General features: G+C 42.3%; 2 pseudogenes; both read right to left on the bottom strand.

The window, feature by feature from the left end:
* Positions 1–442: 442 nt before the first annotated feature.
* On the bottom strand, positions 443–1,910 carry LOC128580939 (ubiquitin carboxyl-terminal hydrolase 17-like protein 6; annotated as a pseudogene).
* Positions 1,911–2,543: 633 nt separating this feature from the next.
* The window catches only part of LOC128580937 (vacuolar protein sorting-associated protein 35-like), a 71,861-nt pseudogene continuing 59,422 nt past the window's right edge, over positions 2,544–14,982 (bottom strand).

The raw sequence follows: 14,982 nt of genomic DNA, 5'->3' as shown, positions 1-14,982 counted from the left end.
TCTTCACACTAAAGGAGATGGGAAGGGGACAGATCTGAGTCATTGGTTAAAATGGTGGGATGGAGACCCAAGGATGAGCCTAAGCCCCAGAAAATGGTAGAATTCTGCAATTCCTTATAGTTTTGCTTCTTAAGGAAAAGTGACAGCTAATGTATTAACGACAGTCACAACAACTTTTCAATACATGAATAATAAGTAGACGAAACTGCAGGAAAGAGGTATTCCTAAAACCTTTGCATTTTCATAAAATTTCTATCATCAAGGCAAAGGGCCTTCCTTCCTCAATGTCCAAATACCTTTCATTTAGATTCTCTACTGTCCCCCAAATCTGAGTATCCAAATACTTTCTGCATCAAAATCCCAAGTCTGATCAAAATCAGTTGATATGAGTGAACACCCTGCATTCTCACACTGATTCTATACAAAAACATTCTCACATCAACTATGATATGAATATGATCAACACAACCAGAGACCTTGTACTGGGCTTGTTCACACTCTCAGTACCCCTGGTCCTTCCTCCCAAAGAAGGGACTTTGCTAGCATTGAGATACAGCTGTTCTGACACATCCTTGGCTGATTTGCTTCTCACATTGTTTTCCTGTTCAGGATGACATTCTTGCATTTTGACTGATGAATTATGACTACATTGGAAGGCAGGGTGAACTCTTTTTCTGATGTTGAATTCAGCCTTTCGTTGCTTTGCTTGCTGCATGTGTTTCCACTCATCTGAGGAGAGTTCTACAGTTGTTTTCTCCAAATTCTCCTTCAACTTAGGAACACTGAGGCAGGGGTCACTTTTGAGCCACCATTGCTTTGCCACAATGTCTGTGTCTTTAGTCTCAAGGGCTCTGGGTTCCTCACCTATTGGTGCAGGCCCACTGTCTCTTTCCAATTCACTCTTCTGGATGTAGAAGAGAATACTCAGGCAGGTTGACACAGGACAGAAGAAATGTCACAGGCAGTCACCTCAGCATCATCCATTTTATACCACTAGCCATTCCCTGCTTTTACATAGCAGAAGTAATGTCCACTTTGGCAACTGCTCCCAGCATGGACCAGCACAGCATAAAGGATGTACAGGAGGGGTCCTCCATCCTGCTGAGACATGTACGGTCTCATGTCAAGACACTCAGGATACTGCACTTCTTTTGCAATTTTTTAGCCTGTGAAATGTGAGAACCTTTTCAACACAAGGATCAGGACCTTGAGGAAGTGTACAGATTCACAGACTTGGTAGCAGGTACCTTTCTTAGACAACTGCTGCAATGATAGGCATTGTCTCCATCCAGATACTCAGGCTTCACCAACTCTTCCAGAGCTTGCTTCACACTCTCAACTTCCTGGATGTCCAGGGAAATGTCCAAGTAAGGGTCAAAGATGTCTGAAATGCCATGGCAGTGCAGACACTTGATTTGAGACCACCAGTATCCTCTAAATATTTGGTCAATTATGGTCATGTCCTCAGAGTGACTATGTAACTGCTTGTGCCTGGGCAGACATGCTTTCTTCATGGCATCCACAGTGAACATCAGAAACTCATGGGCATCTTCCTGCCTGTATCTGTGGAAGCTAACAGCCAGTGCAGGCAAAGGCTCGAAAACACAGCCAGGGCAGTGCAGTACCCACATGATATGAGCCTGCATAACACACAATATGCAGCACTTCTGATGATGACAGGTTTGAGAATGCTGCTGGGACAGCATATAGTTGGCAAGGGGTGGTATGTATGTCAGACATTGTAGGGCAGCATTTATGTAGCAGGTGTTCCCCATATTCCAGAGTCCAGCACCAACCCCATAAGGTCTCTTCCATTTTATCAGAAGTTTCTCCCTAGAATCCAAAGCTGTTGTCAGAGGAGGTCCATTACAATTCAGGTTGAGCTCTGTGTGAAATGAAAGTGACAACATTGGCAGTGCCTGTGGCTCAGTGGTTAGGGTGCTGGCCCCATATATTGATGGTGGCGGGTTGGAACCCAGCCCCAGCCAGCTAAAACAGCAATGAGAATTGCAACAAAAATAGCCAGGTGTTGTGGCAGGCGCCTATAGTCCTAGCTACTCGGGCAGCTGAGGCAAGAGAATCGCTTAAGCCCAAGAGTTGGAGGTTACTGTGAGCTGTGACGCCATAGCACTCTACCAAGGGTGACAAAGTGAGACTCTGTTTCAAAAAAAAACAAAAAAAAGAAAGTGACAAGGTATCAGTTGTGTATTGACTCAAGTGGATTTTAGTGTCAGCTGCGTTTGGCTGAGAAAGTGTGAGGTTTGGAAGTGTGAGGTTTGAAATGGGCCTGGCATGGTGGCTCAAGCCTATAATCCCAACAGTCTGGGAGGCTGAGGTGGGCAGATGCGCTGAGCTCATATATTTGAGATCAACCAGAGCTAGAGTGAGACACTGAGTCTAAAAATAGCCAGGTGTAGTAGTGGGTGCCTGTAGTCCTAGCTCTCTGATGTTAGGCCTAGACTAAGGTGGAAAAATACCAGATAACTCCTGGCAAATTTCTGGGCTGCAAGCTCTCAGCAAAATGGAGTAAGACTGGTTTACTCTCAAGATGGATGGGAAAGTATTGACTGATTTCTTGCTTGACTAACTCCCTGAGAAACAATCAGAGAACTACTGACTATCCCCAGATTGACCTTTGGAAAATACCAGAATGAAAAAGTACTGAAATAAAAATGGATGACGAACTAACAGCAAATTCTGCTTCTCTGCACTGCTTGCTAACCTGGATGCACCTGGGCAGCCTGTGTGCCAACCAGGATGCAGACCAGCCTTAAATACCTGACTGCCCTGAGCAGTCGGTGCTGCTCTCAGGGACCCCCTGTTGGGCCTGAGGTAGTTGCCAGCTGGCTCTTTAATAAAGGACTCATCTGTGAATTCAGCTTGTGTGGTGGCATGGTCTTTGGGAATTCCTGGGCACAAAAGTGGGAAGCTGAGGTGGGCACATTGCCTGGGCTCACGAGTTTGAGACCAGTCCAAGCTAGAGTGAGACCCCTGTCTCTAATAGATGGGTGTTGTGGTGGGCGCCTATAGCCCCAGCTACTTGGGAGGCTGAGGCAAGAGAATTGCTTGAGTGCTGGAGTTTGAGGTTGCTGGGAGCTATGTTACTACAGCACTCTTATCAGGGGAGAAGCGGGGAACAAAGTGAGACTCTGTCTCACACACAAACAAAAAGAGAGATTGAAATAAGACTCACCTTGCCTGTTGAGTGAAGGAGCCTCCATGTCTCCAGGAGCAATGAGCACAAGGGTTCCCTTCTGAGGCTTCAAGTGGTAGAAAGATGCTTCCCTATTTCAGACGATCTTCAAGTGGCAGGTTCTGTCATCTTCTCAGCCCTTTTATAGGTCGTCCCATCCATCCCAGCCATTATACCCATCCCACCCACCCCACCCCACTCAACACACATGTGACAGAGCAATCCAGTCTAAATGCTTAATTGGATTAGGAGGTCACAGGATGGGATCTCTGGTAATCCCTAGAAAATCCAATCATCACCATAAATGTTACCCTTTATGGAACACCTGAAGTAGATTGAATTATCAGGGTCCTGCACAAATATGTTGAGAGGGAAATAGAGTTGGGATTCTGGGCATGGGTTTATCTAACTCTTTAAGAAAATGGAGGAATGTTGGAAAAAGTAAAGGGTGTACACTTGTGTATTTGTTTGTATATTTAGGCACACATTTGCAAGACACTGAGATCCTTTAGCATATTAAAAGGGAATTGGACTCACACTTCCTTATTTTAATTCTTACTATTATTCAAAACTACACTTATGAAGGCAGAGTGATACTAGTGTAATTTCAGACACAGAGAATAGTGAAACAGAACAGGTTGCTGAGAAATAAACTTTTCCTTCTAAAGTCCATTTATGTAAATGACTAATACAAAGGTATTCAAACCTTTCAATATGGAAAGGATAGTGTTTTCAAAAAATAATGCTATTAAGCTTAGACATCCACAAAACAACAATAATTTCAATTATTACCTAACATAATACAAAATATTTAAATCAAACTTGATAAAAAAGTGAATGAGCAAAGTATACTATCAGACATTCAGAAGAAAACATATGGAGAAATATTCATGACTTGGATTCTGTCTGGATTTCCTGTATATGACACCAAAGAACAGGAAAAAAGTAGCTTAATTGGGAGGCATCAAAATAAAAGCTTTTGTGTATCAAAGACACTATGAAAAGAATGATAATATGACCCATGGGATAGGAGAAAATATTCACAGAACATATATCTGATAAGGGACCAATATGCAGAAAATAAATAAAAACTCTTACAACTTAGCAAAAAGCATCAACTGAGCACCTGGAGACAGGGATAATCCCAGCACTTTAGAAGACAGAGGCAGAGGGCTGTCTGAATCCAGGACTTTTAGACCAGCCTGGGCATGATAGCAACATGTTTCCTCTACAAAAAATAACCAAACAATTAGCCAGACATGGAGGCATATATTTATAGTACTAGCTACTCAGGAAGGTAAGGAAGGAGGATCATTGAACCCAAGAGTTGGAGGCTTCAGTGAAGTATGATGGGAACACTGCATTCAAGCATGGATGACAAGTGAGAACTCATGTAGAAGAAGAAGAAGAAGAAGAAGAAGAAGAAGAGGAGGAGGAGGAGGAGGAGGAGGAGGAGGAAGAGGAAGAGGAAGAGGAAGAAGAAGAAGAGGAAGAAGAAGAAGAAGAAGAAGAAGAAGAAGAAGAAGAAGAAGAAGAAGAAGAAGAAGAAGAAATAATTAAACAACAAAAGTTAAAGTGAGAAAATCTTTTCAATTGACATCTTTCCAAAGAAGATGTACATTGGCCAAGAAATCCATGAAGAGATGTTGGATGTCATTATGTGTTAAGGAAATGCAAATCAAAGTGCAGTGAGAGAGTGCTCCTTCTCCCTTGGGTATGCTAAGTTTAAATCAATCAAGCATATGAAACCAATCAGTGAATGCAAAAAGTAACACGTTTGTTAAAGACGTAGAGAAAAGGAACTCTTTTCCATTATTATTAGGCTTGAGAAAATAGTACAATGTGGGGAGATGGGTGGGGGTAGCAGGGGCCCCCCAGCCTGGGAAGCACTCAGAGTATGATCACCTGCCATTTCTTCTCCTTCAACAACCTTCTTTCACCTGCCAAAAGTCACATAGCCCACAGATACTATCCTTGTTGTTGTCAAGCACACAGGTTTTCCTCATTAAGGATCTCTACCTCATGTGCTAAGATTTACATAACTTTGTGAAGATACTGTATAAATAAAGCTGTTTGCACCATTCAGGTGCTGGCTGCAGCCATCAGCTGCATCAGTCCTCCCCACACCATCCTATCTCTCATCTCCTGCCTTTCCTGGCTTTATTTCTCCACTTCCCACTATTTTAATTTTAACTCAAGTCAACTCTCTCTTCTGGTGCCGTGTGGAAAACAGGATTGCCATCACCTAAAAAAGTAATCATATAATTATTATAGGATTTAGAAACTTCACTCTAATAGAAGATTAAAAGCAGGGCTAAACAGATATTTGTTTTTTGGGGTTTTTTTATTATTTTATTTTCTTTTTTATTATCATAGCTGTGTACATCCCAATCATGGGATACCATGCGCTGGTTGTATATACAATTTGAAATATTTTCATCACACTGGTTAACATAACCTTTCTGATGATTAAAGATGATGAGCATTTTTTCATATGTCTGAAGGCCGTGCACCTGTCTTCTTCAGAGAAGTTTCTCTTCAAGTCCTTTGCCCAGCCTGCGATTGCATCTTATAAGGGAATATGTGAATCCTAGTAAAAGTGGAATGTAAAGGTGTTAGCAAAATAACTAAGAAAATGCCACGAAAGCTATGTTAACTAGTGTGATGAAAATGTGTCAAACGGTCTATGAACCAAGTATATGGTGTCCCATGATCATACTAATGTACACAGCTATGATTTAATAAAAAATAAATAAATAAAAAACATAACCTTTCTGGCTTTTTCTTATTATTGTGTTAAAACACAATTCTACATTTAGTAAGTTTCTACTAAATGTGGTAATTCTACATTTAGTAAGTTTCACATGTACCCTTGTAAGATGCACAGTAGGTGTGGTCCCATCAATTACCCTCCCTCCACCCAGCCTCCTCCCCCGCCTCCCTTTCCTCTTTCCCCATATTCTTAGGCTATAATTGGGTTATAGCTTTCATATGAAAGCTATAAATTAGTTTCATAGTAGGGCTGAGTACATTGGATACTTTTTCTTCCATTTTTGAGATACTTTACTAAGAAAAATATGTTCCAGCTCCATCCATGTAAACATGAAAGAAGTAGAGTCCATCTTTCTTTAAGGCTGCATAATATTCCATGATGTACATATAACCCATTTTATTAATCCATCCATGGGTCGATGGGCACTTGGGCTTCTCAGATATTTGTAAACAATTGTACATACTAACAATATTCACAGAAGCAAATGGTGTAAACAACTCAAATATCCACGAATGGTCGAGAGAATAAACAAAATGTGTGTATTTGTGTCAGAGGGAGTGAGAGGGAGGGAGAGAGAGACAGAGAGGGAGGATGTAATACCATTTAGGCTAAAACATAATAAAAATTATTTATCAATATATTACTAAAGGAGAAAATTGCAAATAACGGAAGTGTCGACCAAAATGAGAAATGTTAAAAACAGAAGGCCCACTGTATCTACACACATAACCAGTAAATGATCATCAAACTGAACTAAATAAATATAGCTCCATGTGGATATTTGCAGGCTTTTTAGGAGTAACTATATGAGTCCCAAGGCAAGATAAAAAATAAGGCGGTCAATAAAGGGCAAATATTTTATAACACATCATAGGAGTTTTCTTGAACAGTCACATTCAGTAAATAAGTTTTTGTGACAGTGACCGGGAAACGTAATAAGAAAGAAGCCCCCTGGGTCCCTTTAAACCCCGCCCCCGCCCCCAAGTTTATTGCTGACCTGAAGCACATTTTTCTTGAGCTGGGGAGGTTCAGAATTTCTGCTTCTCCCTTGGGGCTCTGCCATTCTCCCCACTAACTCCATTGCATCTGGGACACGCATGTCTTTGCAAGGCCACAATCCCCCCACCTATGGTCCCACCCGCGGGAGCTCCAGGTCGACTTCAGACACTCCTAGAACTGTGGCTCTGCGGTGGACTCCAGGGTCTGCATCCCTTTTTTGGTGAATGTGACTCTGAGGCCAGTTGGAGTGGCAGGTTTTTCATCTTTATTCTTCTCTCCTTCTCCACTCTTCACCACATATGAAGTCCCTACTCACTAGAAGTAGATACTGGATCTTCTTGGATACTCCAAGGGAGCTCTGGGACATGTTGCCATATTCCTGACCCTGGGATTCCACAGACCCCAGTCCTCTCCTGTCATTACCCTCTCTCCTTCATTCTCTCCTTCCCATCCCTCCTCACACGCTTGTCCTTCCAGAGGTGGACTCTGCTTCTTCTCGGGCCTCTCCTTTGGCATCACTGAGTCTAACAGCCCCATAGCCCAGAGACAAGGGCATTTGTTCACCCCTACAAAAAAGCAAAAGTTCAGGGCTGGCTATGGGTACACCAGTCCTGCTGGGGTGTGTCTTGCTTTTCAATATAGAGGCCACGTATGACAACATTTGGTACTGTAATGTGAGAAGCAGGTAATGCAGAGGGCAAAGGACTACATGAATCAGTTCACGGCATATGACACATAGTATGCACATGTGCATATTCACTATTGGGATGTTTCCAGTGCAAGACTATTGGGGAATATTTGGTTTGTTATTGAATTGGGGGCTTGCAGATTGTGATGTCTGAAGATTTACTTGTTGAACAAGTGTGGGATGTTTGAATTTTGACAATTTGAAAAATGTAGCCATTTTAAATAATCAATTTTGAGTGAATTTGGGAGATGCATGGAAGATATTTATTTTTCCTCAAGTCTTTTTTTGGTATTGTGTGTGATTGGTATTAGAATGGGTTATCTCAGGAGGTTTGAGAGTATGTTGTGGGAGAGTTATGGGCAGGGAAACCTACAGAGCTTTGGAGATGTGTAATTTTTATGAAGTTTTTGAGGTTTCTGTGTAGGGATGAAAGGAATAGCCTTGTGCACCTGACAGTGAAGACTTTTTCTGCACATCTCTTGGCCCTGACACTATGAAATTTCTATGTGGAGAGGGTTTATGTTTAGTATTACGTTTAGTTTATGTTTATTATCTTAGATCTACCTACTGACATGAACCTGTGGAAAAGGGAGTGTGAGAACATGGTAGGTACATGTTGGATGGTCACTGAGAATGTGCAAAGGGATTCCCTTGGGTTCCATACAGGACCCAGCTCTAAGAATTCAAACTTGTATCAAACTTGCTGCTGCTGGTTCCACCCCCAGGCCCCAGTCTCAGTAGCACTGCACGTGGGAAGGCAAGACCAGCACACACAAGCCCTGTACACATAACCATCATGTCTCAGTAAAAGTGCTCTCTGTTCCCTGGCAGCCTTTTTAATCACCTCCCCAAACAAGCACAGTATCAAATACCCATAGGCGTTTGCTGATTAGAGTGAATTTAATTAAGCCTCCAAGATGTTCTCATGTGACTTTTAGGGTGCACCATGGAAGACACTGGACCTGAACCTCTGTACACTCATTTTTTTTTATTAAATCACAGCTGTGTACATTAATACGATCATGGGGCACCATACAATGGTTTTATAAACAGTTTGACACATTTTCATCACACTGGTTAACATAGCCTTCCTGGCATTTTCTTAGTTATTGTGTTAAGACATTTATATTCTACTTTTACTAAGTTTAACAAGTACCCTTGTAAGATGCACCACAGGTGTAATCCCACCAATCACCCTCCCTCTGCCCAACCACCCCCCTCCCTTTCCCCTTTCCTCCTATTTGTAGGTTATAACTGGGCTATAGCTTTCATATGAAAGCCATAAATTAGTTTCATAGTAGGGCTGAGTACATTGAATACTTTTTCTTCCATTCTTGAGATACTTTACTAAGAAGAATAAGTTCCAGTCCCATCCATGTAAACATGAAAGAGGTAAAGTCTCCATCTTTCTTTAAGGCTGCATAATATTCCATGGTGTACAGATACCCACAATTTATTAATCCATTCGTGGATCGATGGGCACTTGGGCTTTTTCCATGACTTAGCAATTATGAATTGGACTGCAATAAACATTCTGGTACAAATATCTTTGTTATAATGTGATTTTTGGTCTTCTGGGTATATACCTAGTAGAGGAATTAAAGGATTGAATGGCAGATCTATTTTTAGATCTCTAAGTGTTCTCCATACATCTTTGCAAAAGGAATGTATTAATTTGCATTCCCACCAGCAGTGCAAAAGTGTTCCCTTTTCTCCACATCCACACCAACATCTCTGGTCTTGGGATTTTGGGATATAGGTTGGTCTTACTGGAGTTAGATAATATCTCAAAGTAGTTTTGATATGCATTTCTCTGATTAAAGATGAAGAGCATTTTTTCATACGTCTGTAGGCCGTGCACCTATCTTCAGAGAAGTTTCTCTTCAAGTCCCTTGCCCAGCCTGCGATGGGATCACTTGTTCTTTTCTTGCTTATACGTTTGAGTTCTCTGTGGATTCTGGTTATTAAACATTTTTCAGAGACATAACCTGCAAATATCTTCTCCCATTCTGAGGGCTGTTTGCTTGCTTTACTTAATGTGTTCTTGACTGTGCAGAATTTTTTTAGTTTGATCAGGACCCAGTAGTGTACTTTTGAACCTGCTTCAATTGCCCAGGGGGTCCTCCTCATGAAATACCTTGCCCAGACCGATTTCTTCAAGGGTTTTTCCCTGCACTCTCTTCTAGTATTTTATAGTCTTATGTCTTAAGTTTAAATCTTTAATCCAGTGAGAGTCCATCTTAGTTAATGGTGAAAGGTGTGGGTCCAGTTTCACTCTTCTACAGGTTGCCAGCCAGTTCACCCAACACCATTTGTTAAATAGGAAATCTTTTCCCCACTGAATGTTTTGAATTGGCTTGTCAAAGATCAAATAATGGTAAGTAGCTGGATTCATATCTTGGTTCTCTATTCTGTTCAAGACATCTACTTGACTGTTTTTGTGCTAGTACCATGCTGTTTTGATCACTATTGATTTATAGTATAGTCTGAGGTCTGGTAGCATGATTCCTCCTGCTTTGTTTTTATTTCTGAGAAATGTCTTGGCTATTTGAGTTTTTTTTCTGATTCCATATAAAACGAAGTGTTATTTTTTCAAGATCTTTAAAGTATGACAGTGGAGATTTAATAGGGATTGCATTCAAATTGTATATTGCTTTGGGTAGTATGGACATTTTAACAATGTTGATTCTTCCCAGCCATGAGCATGGTATGTTTTTCCATTTGTTAACATTTACAGCTATTTATTTTGTTAGAGTTTCATAGTTCTCCTTATAGAGATCTTTCACATCCTTTGTTAGATAAACTCCCAAATATTTCATCATCTTTGTCACTAATGTGAATGAAATAGTGTCTTTAATTGTTCTTTCAGCTTGACTATTGTTGATATATATAAAGGATACTGATTTATGAATGTTGATTTTGTAACCTGAGACACTATTGTATTCCTTGATCACTTCTAAGACTTTTGTAGTAGAATTCCGGTTGTTTTCCATATATACGATCATATTATCTCTGAAGAGCAAAAGTTTGATCTCTTCTCACCCTGTATTGATACCCTTGATCGCCTTTTCGTCCCTGTGATGGCTGTGATGGCTAAAACTTCCATTACAATGTTAAAGAGCAGTGGAGAGAATGGGCAGCTTTGTCTGGTTCCTGATCTGAGTGGAAATGATTTCAATTTAACTCCATTTAATACATTATTGGCTGTGGATTTGCTGTAGATGGCCTCTATCAGTTTAAGAAATGTCCCGTCTACCAATTTTCTTAAGTGTTCTGATCATGAAGGGATGCTGTATATTATCAAAAGCATTTTCTGAATCAATTGAGAGAATCATATGGTCTTTGTTTTTTAATTTGTTTATGTGCTGAATTATACTTATTGATTTACGGATATTCAACTAGCCTTGAGTCCCTGGGATAAAACCGAGTTAGTCATGATGTATAATTTGTTGGATGTGTTGCTGGATTCTGTTAGGATCTTGTTGAATGTTTTTGCATCTATATTCATTAGTGATATTGGTCTATAATTTTCTTTTCTTTTTGGGTCTTTTCCTGGTTTGGGGATCAGGGTGATGTTTGCTTCATAGAACGTGTCAGGTAGTCTTCCTTCTTTTTCTACCTTTTGGAACAGGTTGAAGTCATATAGGTACTAATTCCTCTTTAAAGGTTTGGTAGAATTCTGACATGAAGCCATCTGGTCCCGGGCTTTTCTTTTTAGGGAGATTTTGTATGGTTGATGCTATTTCAGAACTTGATGTGGGCCTGTTCATTTCCACTTGATTCTGGCTAAGTCTTGGAAGGTGACGTGCTTCCAAGTATTGGTTAATTTCCTTCAGATTTTCATATTTCTGAGAGTAAAGTTTCTTGTAATATTCATTAAGGATTTTTTTGAATTTCTGAAGAGTGTTGTTATTTCTTCTTTGTCATATTTGATTGATGAGATTGATTTTTGATTGATGAGATTAGAGATTTTACTCTTTTTTTCCTGGTCAGGTTAGCCAAAGGTTTATCTATTTTATTGACCTTTTCAAAAAAACATCTTTTTGATTTATCGATCTATTGTATAATTCTTTTGTTTTCAATTTCATTTAATTCTGCTCTAATTTTGGTTATTTTTTTTTTCTTCTACTGGGTTTGGGGTTGGAATGTTCTTCCTTTTCCAGTTGCTTGAGATGTCCCATTTAGTTGTTAACTTCCTCTCTTTCCATTCTCTTGAGGAAGGCTTGCAGTGCTATAAATTTCCCCTCTTAGGACTGCCTTTGTGGTATCGCAGAGGTTCTGATAATTTGTGTCCTCATTGTCATTTTGTTCCAGAAATTTGGGAATTTCCTTCTTAATCTCATCTCTGACCCAACTAACATTCAGCATAAGGTTATTTAACTTTCATGTTTTTGTATGAGTATGCAGATTCCTATTAATACTGAGTTCAACTTTTATTCCATGATGGTCCAAGAAGATGCAAGGAATAATTTCTATTCCTTTAAATTTACTGAGGTTAGACTTGTGACCTAAGATGTGATTGATTTTGGAGTATGTTCCATGAGGTGATGAGAAGTATGTGTATTCAGTTTTGTTTGGATGAAATGTTCTGTAGATGTCTGCTAAATCCAAATGTTGGATGGTTAGGTTTAAATCTCAAATTTCTTTGCTCAGCTTCTTATTGTACGATCTATCCAACACTGCCAAAGGAGTTTGAATTCTCCGACTATTATGGATCTGGAGGAAATCAAGTTGTTCATGTCTGTTAAAGTTTCTCGTATAAATTGAGGCACATTCTGTTTGGGTGCACAAATATTCATAATTGAAATTTCATCATATTGAGTATTACCCTTGACAAATATGAAGTGACCATTCTTATCCTTCTTTACTTTTGCTGGTTTAAAGCCTATTGTGTCTGCCTGTATAATTGCAACACCTGCTTTTTTCTGATTACCATTTGCCTGAAATATGGACGACCATCCTTTCACCCTGAGTCTATATTTATCTTTTAAGTTAAGATGTGACTCTTGTATACAGCAAATATCTGGCCTGAGTTTTTGTATCCAGTCAGCTAACCTGTGCCTCTTTCGAGGACAGTTTAACCCCATTCACATTAATAAAGAATATTGATAGGAGGGGGGAGACAAGATGGCGGACTGAAGCCAGCTTTCAACAAACGCTCCCGTCCAGAAGGAGAGTTAAGGGACAGGAATTTAGTAAGTATCCTGGTGGACTTGAGCCTCACCAAGAGAGAAGGCTGAAGAACGCACATCAACACCGCTGAGGCAAGTTGTGATCACAAGGACGCAAACAAAAGGTACAAAATCCACCACCAAGCGGACGGGAGTCCCCCTTCCCCATGAGACCGGCTCATGAGCCCCACAATTGAACAAGCGGGCAGAAATTAAAGGCCCTCCCACTACACTCCACGGGAGAGACCTTCTAAAAACTGGACCTACCTCCCCTACTGGGGTGCCGCGGCGTTCTCCTGCCGGACATAGGGCTGAATAAATCTTTGGGAATCCTTTGCCGGCAACCCTGAATCCCCGGCGCTCCCCTCCCGCTCACTGAGGTCTGGAGGCCTGTCCCCCAGGACTTTGGATCCTTGGGTGATTTCTCAAGGGGAGTGGACAGTCCCCGAGTTGCGACTGGTCAGCATTGACTCTGAGGCACGCAAGTGAGGAGAGGGCACCGGGCTGAGGGGGAGTCACGCCTCGCGGCACTTCCCTGCGGTGCAGTGCACCAACCCTCCCCGGGCAACATTACGGGGCACAAGACTGAATAAGACTCTAGCTTCCCCGCTGAGAGCTGAGAACCCCTACTCTCACTCGGGGTCGGAGGGCCTATCCCCCAGGAGTTCGGCTCCTTGGGTGATTTCTCGAGGGGAGTGCACAGTGCCTGAGCTGCGTCAGGTCAGCGCTGACTCTGGGATACGTAAGCGAGGAGAGGGCACTCTGCTGAGGGGAAATCAAGCCTTGGCGGCACTTCCCTGTGGTGCAGTGCAGGAGCCCTCCCCGGACCGCAGTATTGCATAAAACTGAATGAAACTCTAGCTTCCCCCCCCCACTCCCAATCGGGGTCTGGGGGCCCATCCCCCAAGAGTTCAGATTCTTGGGGGATCTCTTAAGGGGTGTGGACCCAGCACAAACTGCAGCTGCTCAGTGCTGATTCTGGGGCGCGGGACAGAGGAGAAAAGGGTCGCCTGAGTGCCCACACCAGAGCAGCAGTTCCCTGGAGGTAGATCAACAGCCGTTTTTTCTTTAACGGCAGAACGCTCACTTCTGGATATTCTGAGGCCACAGCCCCTGTCTCCCTGGGCAACCAGAGGAGGCCACCGGTGACACGGCTCACAAACCCGGGAAGCTTCCAGGGCGGGGCCGACCCAGAGAGGTGTTCAGACGCAATTCTCCAGCAGCAAAGACGTTTGAACTCAAAACAGCCCGTCTTCAGTAGGCAACGACAGGAACAGAGACAGAACCTCACAAAGTTGTCTGTTCTGTTCTGTTCTGTTAGCAGCATCCATCAGGGACGGGGCTAAGCCTGAGTGAACACCTCCTTCCCATCACCTGCATCAAACACTCAAAGATGTCAGGCCCCAACTCCTCCTGCTAGATAGCGGCAGTCTGCGGGGGCCTGGCAGACTTCCTTGCAATTCAGGCAGGTGCAAACCCCTGGAGTGTCTGTTCACTGCAGGCAACTGGGTTAGCCATCTGCAGAGACACCAGTGACTGGGTCCGATGGAGGGGCAAAGTGGGGAAGGAGACGTCAACCTTCCCAGACTGCTCTGTTTGCTGGGTGGCTCCTCCTGACTCCACGCTGCACTGGGGTGAGCTGTGTCAGAGGAGTCACCAGGCCCCTGTGATCCAGTTCCCAGAGACCTCTTGAACCCTTCCACCCGAGATAAGTGCCGATTGAGACAGTTGATTAAGACCTTTTGAACTGGGCTAATAGACTGAGGACTTTTCAGGTGGTGCCCTGGGTGTGCGATTGTAGGAAGGTTTGATTCTCCTTTTCCAACTGGGGCCAGAGGTGGGCAGACAGGGTGACTTAATTGCTGATTTTTCCACACAGCTGAGACTTCAAGCCAGAGTAGAAGTTGCAATAGGATCGAACAGAAACCAGCTGAAAACAAGACAGAACCACTTTGCTCCACCACACCAGACAGGGCCCCAGTTTCTCAGGCCATAACACTGTACGGGCCCTCGATAAAACCCCAGGGGAAAAACCAAAGGGAGTAAACCATGGGGCGGAATCAGCGGAAAAACTCTGGTAACATGAATAACCAAAATAGATCAACCCCCCCAAGAAAAGATACGGCAGATGTGATTGAAGATCCCATTCATAAACAAC

Source organism: Nycticebus coucang, chromosome 3 (genome assembly GCF_027406575.1).
Source record: "Nycticebus coucang isolate mNycCou1 chromosome 3, mNycCou1.pri, whole genome shotgun sequence".
Taxonomy (NCBI): Eukaryota; Metazoa; Chordata; class Mammalia; order Primates; family Lorisidae; genus Nycticebus; species Nycticebus coucang.
The sequence above is the reverse complement of the archived record's forward strand: the minus strand, read 5'-3'. Positions and strand labels throughout refer to the sequence as shown.